Source organism: Magnolia sinica, unplaced genomic scaffold (assembly GCF_029962835.1).
Source record: "Magnolia sinica isolate HGM2019 unplaced genomic scaffold, MsV1 ctg403, whole genome shotgun sequence".
NCBI lineage: Eukaryota > Viridiplantae > Streptophyta > Magnoliopsida > Magnoliales > Magnoliaceae > Magnolia > Magnolia sinica.
This window is the reverse complement of record NW_026682843.1, coordinates 61,095-77,093: the sequence shown is the minus strand read 5'-3', so window position 1 is coordinate 77,093 and position 15,999 is coordinate 61,095.

Sequence of the window (15,999 nt, the reverse complement as noted above, 5' to 3'; positions counted from 1 at the left end):
GATAACCCAATGCTGACCTATTTCTCAAGTCATGAATGCATGCATCATGCCAACATATACACATGCACCCATATGCATAAGTGAATCCGCACATTGGTGCACATGTATGGGTGGCGATGGGTCAGGCTTGGGTCGGGCCAACATTAACTAGAGCCTGACCCATTTACTAGATGGTCCAAAAATTCTGAACCAAATTGGAACCTCATGAGCCACTATATACATCCAAAGATTTGATCCATCTCAATGAAATTAATTTGATGTGCTTGACCTTTCTCAACCTGACCCATTGAATTTTAACGTTGGCAGACCCAATCCAGGTTTAATTATGACTACAACATGGGGCTAAAGGTATGCCTAGTCTAGCCGATTGGTGGATTACACGTGTGTTATATTTATACATTCTTGTTCATTTTATTATTTTTTGAAAGAAAAGGCGATGTTCGACACAAACAAAATCTACACAATTCATCAATTTCCATATCGTGATTGATGAACTTAGGTATCCCTTTGCTGCAGCAAGAAAGGCTGTTTCTCATGTAAAGAATTCAACTCCTGCTAATCGTCCTTCCCACGAGTATGTTCAACTTGGCCAAATGTTTGTCAAACCACATAATCACCACTTCTCTACTCCTGTTGTGTCCACCTCTGCCTCACCACTTCCCATCTCCCCCACATCCTCACCACCCGTTGTCTCACCTTCTGCCTCATCCCGATCTTCTAGCCATACTCCCTCTCCAAAACTATCCCTCTCTTCTTTACCTCTGGCAAACCCCATACACCATCATCCTCTGCCAATTCCCTCTCATCCAACGTGCACACGGGTCGAGGATGGAATTTTTAAACCTAAAACACTTATTTCCTCTCGGGATCTATTACCAAGTGCTTTCCATGTAAACTGTGCGTTGGTTGAGCCTACTTGTTAATTTCAGGCAGGTAAGTCGATTGAGTGGTGTGCGGCTATGGCTCTTGAATTTGAAGGTTTATAGAAACATGACACTTGGACCTTGGTTCCACCTCGGCCTAGGCAAAATTTGGTAGGTTGTAAGTTGGTTTTTAAGGTTAAACAACGTTTTGATGGCTCTATTGAACGCTGCTACAAGGCTTGTCTTGTTGCCAAAGGCTTTCATCAATAACCTGGACTTGATTGTGGTGACAACTTTAGTCTTGTTATCAAGTATACTTGTAACGCCTTGAATTTCGTGAACCGATTTATGCTAGGCTCCGGAATTTCCAGGTGTCACTTATGCCTCATGAGGCCTCGAGGTAAGAACAGTTTAGTTGATTCATAAGCAATAGAAAAATTCAGTGGACGATGCAGCATAAACTCAAGTGCAACTAATATGAAATGTATATTTAGCAAAACAAGATAATGTAGATAAACGTAAGGGAACATGTCCTAAAAAAATATACAATCCCAAAAGATATACAAAATCCCTACCCTGGGGTCCCATCACTAATCCTAAGGCTGCATACAAAGATCCGCCCAAAATCTGGAAATAAGAGAGCTCCTCCTCATCCACCCTTACCCCATCTAGCGCATCGAGCTCTGTAACACTTGCATCCAAGATAAGTTCTGGTTGGTGTTTCAAAACATCGTCCCAGAGTGAGAGTGAGTGATCAACTCAGTGGGTTTCATTAGCAATAAGTCACACAAGTTATCAATTCCATAAGCACAATTAATGAAAAACATCAAACATAAAGTTTCTAGTTACTCTTTTTAATGCATGCATATACATGTTATTATGATATGGCGCATGCCCTCGCAACTAACACTCCCTCGAGCGATACCATCTTACGTTCCCATATGCCCAACACTCCCTTAATGTGACCTCGACTGTCGAGTCGCCAACCTAACTAATGTGATATGATGGTGAAGATATAAGCCAAGTATTTAGTTATGTCCATTCATCGAGCAGTTTAGGAAAACTGGGACACCCTAACGGGGTCAATGCCCTAACTCGATCACGAGGCTCAGGCGGCCACGACGGCCTTGCGCTTGCGATCCTTAATCCGTTTGGATTTGTCACTCCCAGATAGAGGTGGGCAAAATACATCCGATCTGGTGGATCCGACCCAATCAGACCCGATCCGACCTGAACAGATGGTCTGGATCGGTCAGGATCAAGTTGGGTAATTCAGATCCAAACGAATTTCGGATCGAAATCGAATATTGGTGGATCGGGACCGACAACCCGACCCGATCCGAAATCGGGTATTATATAAAGCCATTTTTTCCACCTAACCTAAAAACACCCGATCATGCCTATCTCTCTCTCTCTCTCTCTCTCTCTCTCTCTCTCTCTCTCTCTCTCTCTCTCTCAAAGCTCCAACTCCTGCCTCCTATGTTGATGCATATAACGCCGTTTGGAAGGTGACCCCGCACCGGCCAGCTAGCTAGCATCAAAGCTCTCTGACCCACCATGATGTATTTTTAAATCCACGACGTTCAAAGCTCTCTCAAAGCCCTTACGCACTATCAGGCATCAGATATCTCTCTCCCATTCTCTCTCTATCTCTCATTCTCTCAAGTGCAGAAATTGGAGAGTTAGAGCTTCCAATTTTAGGAGTTTTAGGGCCACAGATTTAGGATTTTTATGGTTATGAAATTCATCATTCAATAGTGATTTCAGGGTTTTGAGATAGAATTTAGAGCTTTCTTTCGAGTTTTAGGGCCACAGATTTAAGGTTTTGAGATAGAATTTAGAGCTATAGATTTCGAGTTTTGAGATAGAATTTAGGGCCACAGATTTAGAGCTTTTTTTTCTTCTTTTCTACTTCTTCTTCTTCTTCTCTGTCTGTGATTTTAGGGTTTTGAGATGGAATTTGAGATAGGATTTTAGTCGGACTCGGATCGGATCAACTCATACACATTCCGGATCTGTTCGAGTCAGGTGACCCGGACTCGGTCCCGGATCGGATCGAGTTCAGGTCAGGTTATTGAGATTTCGGATTGGGTCGAGTTGGACCCAATTCGATCCGACTCGGTCCGATGCCCAGCTCTACTCCCAGATAATACATACGAAGGTAATATTGTAAGATAAGATTGTCCGCTGTCACTACGGGAAGGCTCGTCACCCCAGCGTAGGCCGACAACTCGAGCATAGTATCTCATTCCACCATGCTCGACTTCAGAGACTTGTGGATCGCATCATGATGGTTAACAATGGGCGATATATGGACGTAGGGTGCCCCATGTTCAAACAAGTGTGAGCATACATGGTTAACAAATATGGTTGGTTAGCTAGTGGGCCAATTTGCCCAATTCAGGCGAACTGCAAAACACACGACATTGGGTGCGAGCATCCCCCGTAGTCCAACTACTCCTGACTATCTGTATTCAACCTAAATGGGTCAGATTGGTCGTTGAGTGGCCTACCGGTGGGGCTGCCCATTCGGACCTTGAAGTTTTGCTCGCCAAACACGGCAAAGGGTTTAAATTTCTTAACGTTGTAGAGAAAATCACAATCTACTTCTAGTTGCAGAAAATTCAGGCATGCATATGTATAAGGTTCAATTGCTTAATATCATAAGAGGATCATGAATTACTTCTAATTGCAAAAGAAGTTTATGCGTGCATGTAAATAAGTTTCAAATTGCTTAATATCATAAGAAGGTCATATATTACTTCTAATTTCAGAAAATTCAGGCATGCATGTAAATAATCTGCAATTATTTGACTCAAATTAAATGTATAGGAGACATGAGATACATTTCGCCCAAATTACCTCATATTTCAGGATGAACTATATTCAATTTTACATAATGAGAAGGGAAGCAAGGAGAAAGGGCAACATTATAAAGACTTGGTCTAATTTGGCATGAAATTAAGCATCTCTTGCTCTAAACAAGTTTAGGCAGATTATAACGAAATATCTACTAACGGATTTCTTGTAAATCAACATGCAAAGCAAATTTCTCACACACAATCATTAATTCCAACATAGGTTCGATAATTGGCCACTTAAGGATATTGGCCCGTACTTAGGAATGGTTCAACGGCTTGCCGTGCCGGTCCCGCGAGTTGGTGTGTCGATGCCTTGTGCTGATAAAATTCGCATGTTAGGGTGCATGCAAGTGGCCTAATGTGCTAAAACTTGGAAGAGGGCTGGACGAATACCTTCCGATTGCTGGTGGACCGCTTCTACGGCAATGGAGTTGTGAGCTTTGACGCGGGACTGTGGTAGGAGAGGGAAATTTCCCAATTTCTGGCTCATTGGAGCTCTCTCTCTCTCTCTCTCTCTCTCTCTCTCTCTCTCCTTCTTACAGCAAAATTTGTATAGGAGTGAGGGAGAGAGATTTTGGGACTTATATAGTCTGAGAATTTGTCAAAATGGCCCTAGGAACTCTCATTCTAATAAATATACCCCTATTAGGTTGATTTCTGGTGCCTGGGGCTATTCCAGTGGCCCCTTGGTCCGTCCGAGTCATGGAGCAAGTGTCCTATTGCTGGATGAGCGATTGTTCCAAATTTGGTGGCAAACGGATGACCCAATTGACCGCAAGGGCCCGATTTGCGATCAACAGTCACTATCGTTCGATCAGGGCCTTAGCTTTGCGAATAAGAGTAGGGAAATATTCCTGGCCTGTGGCCCGAGTTTGATTATAATTTAACGGCTGGAAAGCCGCAACTTGCCGTTTTAGTGGTGGGGCCAAATTACTTAAGTTTTGGGTTTTGGACTTTAGATCCCAAAGAGTCGCGCTTTTCAAGTGTTGCCTTCACGGTCCAAGTTACGTAGTTTGAGACATCGTTTGGGTCCACCATCCGTGATGGACCTTAAGCCCAATGAGGCCCATAATTTTTTATAGTTTCGGACTCATTGGATTTTCCACGGGCGATTTACGATCATTTTAGTCTGTCATAGTGCATTGTTGGAAAGGCTGGCATTACGGCCCATTCCCGACACTGATCATGCTTGGGCTCGATTGCGTTCGTGACTTGCTTTATCATAACTTAGCGACAGTGGCTCTCTGCGTCGTTTATCCCTAGCTTTTTATGCCCTCACACGTGTGTATCATGCGATCATCTAGTGCGGTCCTATGGCAAATCCGCTAGTGGACACCACAGGACGTCACAACATTTGGTCTGGGTGTTACAATACTACAGTTCAGATAGTTCTTTCTATTGCTCTTCATTATGAATGGGCTATTCGACATCTTGATATGCAAAATGTTTTTTTACATGGTGTTCTTACTGAGGAAGTATACATGACATAGTGAATTCCTCTAAGCCGAATTATGTTTGTCAGCTCCGTAAAGCCTTGTATGGGCTTAAAAGGCCCCACGTGCATCGTATCTTCACCTCACTACCTATCTTCATGGCTTGGGGTTCATTGGTTCTACTATTGATAATTCTCTTTTTTATTTGTCATTCGACCACAGAGTTTACTATTTTACTTATATATGTAGATGATATAATCATGACTAGAAGTAATCGTAATGACCTTTACTCTCTCTTGTCTTATTTTAATCATCTTTTTAAAATGAAAGATTTAAGGTCCCTACATTATTTTCTTGGTATCAAGGTTACTCGTACTCCAACTGACATGTATTTAACTCAATCAAAGTATATTGGTGATCTCTTATGTCGCGAATATGCAAGATGCAAAACCCTTTAAGTCTCTTGTTGCTTCCGGCTCTAAGCTCTCCAAGCTCGACGGTGATCCTTTATTAGATCCTCATGTATATTGGGGTATTGTGGGTATTTTACAATATGTTACCGTTACAAGGCCATATATTGCGTTCGTTGTTAATCAAGTATGACAATTCATGCATGCTCCACGATCGACTTGCTGGTTGGCTGTTAATGGTATCTTGCAACTTCTTAAGGGCACTATTTCTCATGGCAATGCTCCTTTCACTCTTCAGGCCTATTTTGATGCTGATTGGGCAGGAGATCCTAATGATCGTCGTTCTACTTCTGTCCATGCTATGTTTCTCGGCCCTAATTTGATCTCTTAAAGTGCTAAGAAACAACCCACGATTTCTCGCTCCAGCACTAAGTCTGAGTATCATTCTCTTGTCGTCACAACTGCATAATTGTTTTGGATACGTATGGTCTTACATGATTTAATTATTTATCCGCAACATCCTCATCTTCTCTATTGTGACAATATTAGTGTTATTTCACTTGCCTCCAATTCTGTTTATCATGCTTGTACCAAACATATTGAAGTGAATTATCATTTTGTCTAAAAAAAAGTTACTCGCGGTGATCTTGTTGTTCACTATGTGGGTATAGTTGATCAAATAGCTGATATTTTCACTAAAGGGTTAACATCTGCCTTGTTCCACTTATTACAATCCAAGCTTCACGTCATGAATAGTTCGCCATTTATCTTGAGGGGGCATGTTAACAATCCTATCCCATCTCCACCGCAACTACCTTCGGGTGGTTAGCATTCTATCCATGAAGGGTTCAAATTTCAATTTTCAATTCAAATTGTAGTATATTCAAACAGACTCTTGTACTCTATAACACTATAAATGCAAAGGATTCATGTGATCCAATTCAAGATGAGTTTAATTCTAACAGTTTATTTCTTTAAGTCTCACTCATTTCTATATTCACCTTCCATCTATATCCATTCAACTATATAATTGTTGCACCTTTAAAAATATTTAATTTTCAAGGCAAAAAAGAATTCATCGGAGGAAAGCCCTAACCTCCGCAAATCGCCCAATATCTCGCTTAACAGTTGGTTGAATAAATGGACAATCGAACCACGACTAAGCACCGTTATATCTCAATGCTAGGGGTCGGCAATCATGATTGGAATTGGACACAATCGGTTATGGCACGCCCGCAAAATACTTAGGCATCCCGCGTAGCCAAATTCAAGACCAACACCTGAATGGCAAGAAACATAAAGGGACAATGTTTTTACCAAGATTTGGTAGAACTAGATGAATGGCATAGAATAAGCCATGTGGCAGTGCCTGTTTATTTGATTAGCTGACAATCAAATTGGTGGACATTTATTGGACGGTTAATTGTTGGGCTTGCACATGCACAATATGTGCACGTACACCTTAGCCTACATGTAGAAATACATAACAGGAGTAAGGGGTTATTAGACATGAATTCTTGATACCCACATGCGTGCATGCACAGTTTTTTTTTTTCTTTTTTTTTTTTTGAAGGCATGGGTTTGTTTAAGGTAGATGGTAGATCCCCAACACAGCCTTTTTCTCAAGCTTTCCATCATTTGGGCCATGAAAGCATGCATAGATTGCCAACATATGATATGCACAAGCGAATCCACACCTTGGAACACACAAGGGGGTGACAATGGATATTCTTATTTCTTCTATTATTTATTGAAAGAAAAAGTGGTATCCAACACGAATGAGTAAAATCTATACAATTCATCCTTTTATATTGCCCATTGGATGTTCTTACTTAGAAATATTAATTACTAAGTAATTACATAGATCAAACAATTCGGACCATGAGATGACTATATAAAATGGGTTGCAAAACCTTTTGGTTGCACCATATGCATACACCTTTACCGAGAAATCGCTATTATTGTAATTTGATGTTTCTCTTAAAGTTGATTGATTTAAGGGATATTATAATGATTTGTATCAATTATTTTACCCAATTACCGGCGAAATTGTCTCCCCATCAAGAATGATTGCAATGGATGGACAGTCTATCCTCAATATTCTTCACCAAAAATAAAACATTTTAGGTTGTGCACTAAAGCAATTTTCACTACATTCCTAAAACTGGCATCCTAAGCTCCATCAGAGTTGCACAAAAGATGTGTAGTAGATGGAGAGCAGGTTAGGGTCAAATTAATTTAAGGATTAATGACCAGAAATAAAACTTTGATACCACGTTAAACGAGTTGAAAGATTAAGATATGCCATGATACATTCTAATCTTGACGAGATCCTAGTCCTAATAATACAAGTTGGGCGAGGCCGCGGACCACAGCCACCCCTATTTACATGTGGAGTTTAAGAATAAACTGTTGGATCTTGATACAAGTTTACGTAGGATTTACTGTAGATGGAGGATATCCCAAACAAAAATATTAAATTTGGCTTATTTCAAACTTTTGATCTCTTAATTAAATCTTCGTATAGTGTTGGCTCTGGAAGGCCAATGTAAGGCTCAAGCAACCTATGGATAGGATAAGGGATATTTCCATTGTAGCAATGTATTTTAACGCGGATGCACAACGCAAAAGCACCCGTACTCATTTAATTTATCGGATTTTTTATTATTATTGTTGTTGAAAGATAAGCATGGCATTATATTACCAACCAAAAGAGGCAAAAGCCCAAACACGTAATGCATGTGTCCTAAACAACAACATACCAGTCATACCCATGGTCATATGGTCACATGCATGCTTTTTAAAACTCCAAAAGACTCAGCCCAGCTTGCACAGGTAATGTAGACTCAAACATATTTCATCAGGTCTTCAGAAAAAACCCAAATTGGCCAAAATTGTGTTTGGAGAATTAAGGCTGAGGCAAAATAATAATAATAATAATAATAAAATGGAGTTTGTCTTGTGTGTAGAACAACATGGTGTTGAATTGGATTTGGTAGGTAAAATTTCATTCAGCATTTGGAAACAATGAAAAGAATTAGACCAGCATCATTTAATTAAGGTGGAATTTTTGGTAGATTTTGAAATGCACTGCACTTATGAGCCCCCACGTTGATGCATGAGTTTTATCCATGTTGCCCATCTAGAGGTGTCCTTGACATATGGCTACTAAGTTGCATATGTATATAAATGACTAGCGTCAATAATGAAATCTGATATGTTGATTATAATTCCATGATTCACCTAATGTATGTTTCATTTAAAAGTGTTTTTTTTTTTTTCAAAGGAAGAATTTGACTCCGAGCATGAGATGGGATCGGACCGTCAAAATATCATAAAATTTGTAGACATATAATCATTGTGTATTGATGGTGTTAATTCTAGCTACCGCATTCTAAACATGTCCTAAATAAGACAACAAACTCACAAAAATAAAAAATAAAAACAAAAACAAAAATAAAAAATAAAAAATAAAAAACTCAATAAACCTGGGAAACTTGAATTGCACACCAAAAACTTGCACTTTAAATATTAAACATTATAAAAAAAAAAAAAATTAGGTAACTCGTACGGGTTAATTAATTGGCTCAGCTCAAACATGTACATTGAATTTTCAGGATTTTAAACTGCAGCCACAAGTGTAAATTGAATATGAACCTTCTATTATCCATCCATCATCTAGTTAAGCATTGCCCATCTGATGATCCGACCAGCTCGTTTTTTGACTGATCTTTGACCAGCAAGATGAACGGTCTGGATCTTATAAATTGAACCATGCCGGCATGCACAAGTCCGGCCCACGGTACATCCATGCATAAATAAACAATCTATATATAGCTACCTATACGTGTGTATGCATACATGTCATCTCTCTCTCTCTCTCTCTCTCTCTCCATATATATACATATATATATATATATATATATATATATATATATATATAAGTGGGTGGAATGATTCTCAAAGATGTACCACCCACCGCTCCAAATGCCAATATTTAGTCCATTTCGGTTACCAACCAATTCACAAGTTCATGAATTGAAACTCTGGCATTGTATGATAGTTCATAGTATGCACTTAAAATTATAAATTTATCGTAGATGTAATTCAGATCAAAGCACCCCATTCATGGACCACGATTTACGCTGACGATGTGCCCTTACTACATAATTAACGATTCATTTAATGAACGGTTGAGATGAAGAAGAACTGACGTACCCAATTTGACAAACAAATATCCATAGTTAGAGTTTAGAATTCTTCAATTAATCCCATTGTTTAGTGTGAGGCCTATCTAAAGTGGGCCTCACTATCTACACGGTTCAATTTGATTTATATGTATGCTAAGTCTACGACTTCATGGACGCACGTGCATGAAGTATCTATCTCTGCCAGAGTATCAAATAACTCATGATGCAAGCAAACCAGGACCCGGATTTGCAAGATTTTTATCTCCTTTCCTCCGAGGGAGATTGATTTAATTTCCACCACACCTGTTGGAGCCATACCCTTGCTCACATATACATACGTGCCAACACGAAATATCTGTGCGAGATCAGGTCTTTCCATCAGGTGGACCACACGGTTTAGATTGTCTATAGTAAAAATAAGGATATTCTAACTCTCTAGTGGCCCACAATATGCAAAAAAAACGAATGAGCATAGAAAAATGTTTTAACTGTTGGTTTGTTTTCTCTATACAATTGGACCAGGGATGATCAAAACTGACGAATTTTATAAATAGAGATCTAATCATTAACTTGAACTAGATGGAAGGCTCAGATCTTGCACTTGTATCTGTGTGTAGACGAGGAAGGCTCCATAGTATGTGGAATTTGCATAGACAGGACATGCACGTTTGCTTGAAACGTGTCGGCCCTGTTGGACGGGGACGCAGATTGCGTGGTGTGCTACACACATCGACCTCCGTGGTGGTCTGATGACGTAGAAAACTGCTGTGGGCCCCAAAATGTTGTGTGTGTTATATCCACACCGTCCATCCGTTTTATGAGACCATTTTAGAAGTGAACTCAAAAACAAGACAGATTCAAATCTCAGGTGAACCACACCAAAGAGACTAGTGAGAACAATGATGCCAGCCGTTGAAACCTTCTTAGGGCTCACCATGATGTTTTTTTTTCCATCCAAACTGTTCACTAGGTCTTAAAGACAATTATGAAGGGAAAATAAAAATATCAGCTTGATCCAAAGCTTCTTTGGTCCCCAAGAAGTTTTCAACGGTAGGACTCATTGTCCCATGCTTTCTGTAGTGTGGTCCATTTGTGATCTGTATCTACTTATTTTTTTTTCTCATAATCTAAAACTATCTCTAAAAATGTATGAACAGTGTGGATATAACACATACATATGGTGAGTCCCACATAAGTATGCCACGTCAACACACCAGGGAGGTCGGTGATGTGTGGCATACCACGCAATCCGCTTCCGTTGGACGGTAGCTGTAGCGAGAAGGCAGCGCTTAACCCCTCGTTTTCATTGAAAAAGGAGGGATGAAAAGAAAACGAAATTTGTAAGTGAAAAAGAAAATAACATAAAAAATGAAGAGATAATATTCTATACATGCAGTTGGACAGAAACCATCCATACGATTCATCCATTTGTGGACCCGCTGTGGTTGGTTAACGACTCAAACAAATCAATTGGCAATTTTCTTAACCCTAAACATCAATCGTCCATTCTGCCAACGGCTGTAAAGTCACCATGACAAGACAATCCTGACCGTTGATTCAGTCAATTTCATTTAACCGCCACTTGCAAGTAGCGATTTGGGTAGATGAAGTTATCCAGTCTCTGACATCTTCAGCTTAGGAATTATTTGGAGTGCTTCAAATGGGCCACTGCCGTTTGCCAAGAAACAAATGGGTGTGGATTGTCCTGCCCCTGCTTGCCCATAATCCGTGTAGGCAGGGTCTCTGTATGGCCACCATGATGTATGGTTTTTATCTCTCTTGTCCATTTATTATTTTTTTCAAATTGGGCAGATTTAAAGCTGGAGTGGACCGCACCCCAGGAAGCAAATATGACAATGACATCTGCAGTTAAAACTTTACTTATGGCCACCTTAACATTCATTTGCAATCGAACTTGCTCACGAGGACATATAGACTCGAAAGAATGAAAAACATAAATATCATATTATCAAACGTTCCGTGTCTCGTAATAAATTTTTAATGGTGGGGGTTCCATTCCTTTAAGCAATTAATGAGATTCTAAAGTTTTAAATCAAGTTGATATATATATATATATATAGCGATCGACCGCATGTTATCTTCCCATGAGGTTAATTGCTGGCACTATGCTAGCTATCGGATGGTGAAAGTTTTAAAAGAACGGTGAAATTTTATAAGGAGAAAGGTGAGATTTTATAGGAGAGTGGAGAAATAAAACTGGTGAAACTGGCTCTCTCTCTCTCTCTCTCTCTCTCTCTCTCTCTCGTATATTTCCTACCAAATCCTCCCGCACGAAGGTCCTGTCCTAGAAACCTAGGTGGGGCCTACAGTGGGGTTTTCTGAGAAATCCACCCCGTCCATCCTTTTTTCTCATATCATTTTAAGATGTGATCCAACAAATGAGTCAGGTCCAGGGATCAAGTGGACCACAAGTTGCGAATTGAACATCCACCATTAAAAACTTCTTGGGAGATAGAAAAGTTTCGAATCAAACTGATATTTGTGTTTTCACTTCATCCACGTCTATGCGACCTTTTAAATAGGTTCGATGGTAAAAAAACATCACGATGGCCCTTAAAAAGGTTTCAACAGTGGGTGTCATTACCACTGCAGCTTCTTTGGTGTGGTCCACTAAAGTTGTGGACCTGCTTCATTTTTAGGTTCATACCTTATAATGATCTAAGAAAGGCAATGAACGATGTGGATAAAACACTTACATCACATTGGGCCCCACGGAGCCCTCTCCGGACGGATTACCGTGGGGGCGGGGTAGGACGCAATCCGTGTCCTCTTTCTTTTGCGTCAGTGTGAAACGGGCGAAAACGGATTGTCTACTCCCCCTACGCCTGGTGGTGGTGGTCGGTGCTTTATGGGCCCCACCATGATGTATGTGTTTCATCCATGTTGTTCATTCATTTTTACATATCATGTTATGGTTTTATCTCAGAAATGAAAGGGATATAAATCTTAGGTGGACAACACCATAGGAAAACAATAGTGATTTGGATATCCACCATCAAGATCCTCCTAAGGCCTATTGTACTGTTTATTTGACATCCAATCTATTGATTAGGTCATACAGACATAGATGAAGTGAAAAAACAAATATCATCTTGATCCAAAACTTTTTTGGATCCCAAAAAGTTTTTAATGGTCGACGTTCTATCAACACTGTTTCCTGTAATGTGGTCCACTTGAGATTGGGATATACCTTATTTTTAGTCTCATACCCGAAAATGATCTTAAAAAAAATAGATGGATGGCATGGATGAAACATACATCATTGTGGGGCCCACATAGCACCGACCACCCACCACTGGCCGGTGGTAGGGGAGTAGCCAATCTGTTTACAGAACGGGCCTGGTTTGATGGACGCCGATTAGATACTAATAGGTTGAGTAGCTAGTCCTCTAATGAAGTGACGTCACCAAGTTCTGTAGGCTCTGCTATGATGTATGTGTTGTATCCGCACTGTCCATCCATTTTGAGATATCATTTTAGGGCATGAGCCAAAGAATGAGGTAGATAAAAATCTGTAGTGGACCCCAACACAGAAAACAGTGGGAAGAGTGATTCCCACAGTTGAAACTATCCTAAGGCTTACCATAATGTTTATTTGAAATCCAACATACATGAAAGAAGGGAAAACACAAATATCAGCTTGATCTAAAACTTTTGCGGCATTTAGAAGTTTTTAATGATGGGTGTCACTGTCCCACTGTTTTCTATGCTGGGGTCCACTGGAGCTTTGGATTTAACTCGTTCTTTGGGTATTGCCCTAAAATGATCTCTCTAAGTGGATGGAAGGCTTGGATACAAAACACACATCATAGTGGGGCCACGAAACTTGGTGATGTCACTCCAGTAGCAAGTCTCGCTACTACTCAACCTGTCAGTATCTAATCCACGTCCCTCTTTGACGGAAGCAGATTGCGTAGTAACTCACTACGCTTAGGGCCTGTTTGGGCGGCCAGATTGAAAGGGATTAGGATGGATGGGATCAATTTCAAGGTAATGATGGTGATGTCAGTGGATTGGTTTAAGATCCATGGGTGTGCTATATCCCGGGACAAATTCATTAGGTCTGTTTGGCACGTTTGACATATTCGGATTTTACCTTCCAATCCGTCTGTCCAAACACGCCCCAGGCCCAATTGAACGAGATTAGGAGGGATGAGATCAAATTTAAGGTAATGATGGTGATGTCAGTGGATTCGTTTGAGATCCATGGGTTTGCTATATCTCGAGACAAGTTCACCGGGTCTGTTTGGCATGTTTGGCATATCTCGGGATTTTACCATCTAATCCCTTCCCATCCCTTCTAATCCGTCCATCCAAACACCCCCTTAGCGTACTGAGTAAACTCTATGAAGTCCACATGGTTTATGTATATGATCTGCTCTGTCCATCCATTTTATCATATAATTTTAGGGCCTGAGCCTAAAAATTGATTATATAGAATATTCAAATGAACCACACAACATGAAACAGTTGAATTGAACATCTACTGTTGAAAAATTATTGGGGGCCACAGAAGATCTGGATCAAGCTTATATTTGTTTTTTCTTTTCATCCATGCCTGTATGATCTTATGAACAGATTGGATGACAAATAAACATCGCTGTGGGGCGTAGCAAGATTTCTATGGTCGAAATCATTATTCCCACCATCTCCTGTGATACGATCAATTTGAGACTTGGATTTGGTTCAATTTTAGGCTCAACCCCTTAAATGATATGGAAAAACAAATGAACGAGGTGGATTTATCAAAAAATCCCACGGTAGGCCCCATCTAGGTTTCTAGAGCAATACTTCATGTTAAAGGCTTTTGCAGGAAATAAACAAAGTTGTATTTTAATAACCGGTTTTACCGGTTTTGTTTCTCCACTCATCTTATAAAATCTCATAATTGGCTTAGAATTTTCAACATTCGACCGCTAGTGTGTTGCCTGCTCTTGACCTCATGGAAAGCTACCATGCGGTCGAGCACATGATACTTTTTTCCATATATGTATGTATGTATATATGTATGTACGTACGTGCGTGCATGGAAATAGATTTATGCTGTCCAACTCGTGGGAACTTTCCATGAGGTCGAGTTGTGTGGGCTCCAACGTGATGCCTATCAAACATCTACCCCATCATTAAAATGCACCATTCCATGGTGGGCCTTAGGATTAAAAATCAAGTCAATCCATGACTTGTGTGGGCCACACCACATACAAAAGTTGAGAGAGGTTACCCTCCCATTAAAACATTCATAATCATTTGCTGGGCCCACCAAGTAATTTTATATGCTTTAGGCATGTCTTCACATGATTTTAGATGGTATGGCTCCACGTGAGTTTCATATATGGCTGAATTTTGGGATATCCTATCATTTAAAGGGAACCCATTAAATGCCCCATGTTGATATTCGACACACATGTTGGTGTGGCGCACACAGCTTGACCTTGTGTTGGTGTCAGACGTACATTCCGTGAGTTTCAACGTACGGTCAAGGGTTCGAATATACATAGGGGTGAAATCCCACTAGTGAGTAGTGACTAGTGAGTGTGTGCGCGCGCGTAAAACAAAGAAAAAAAACAAAAACAAAAACAAAAGGATTAGATGGCAAATAAACTCTATGGAAATGTTAAGGTGCGCCCAAAAAAGTTTTTAATGGTAGGACATTCAATTACTACTATTTCCTATGGAATGGTCCACCTGATAATTGGATCTGCTTCTTTGGATAATGCCCCAGAATGACCCGGAAAAACGGATGGACGGCGTGGATAATGAATACATACATCAAAGTGGGCCCCACGATAAGGGACCCACCTTCGTGGGTGAGGCCGGGGTCTCACCGAATCCGCTCCCGTAATCCCTCTTTGCCACAGTTTAATCCACGGACGGCCTGCAAAAGCTGCGAAAATTTTCTCATCCGTTGGAAACTGCTATCATACAATGTTGTAGGTCACCTGTTACGCAGCCGGCACCCACAAACGCAGCTAAATTTACTCAATCCAGACCGTCCAAATCATTGGGTCCCACTGTGACTTGACAATACTAGAAAATTATACCGACTGAACAATCTTACACCTTACATTGATGGCCACCAATTGGAAGGTTACCACTGCTCCATCTGTGTGATTCCTGTGTTTTGAATGGCCAGGATTGACATCATGCTCCACGGAGGGAATCGTAGGGCCAATATGCACGTGCCACACGTGCAGAGGGTCTACACTCACCGTTCTAAAAAT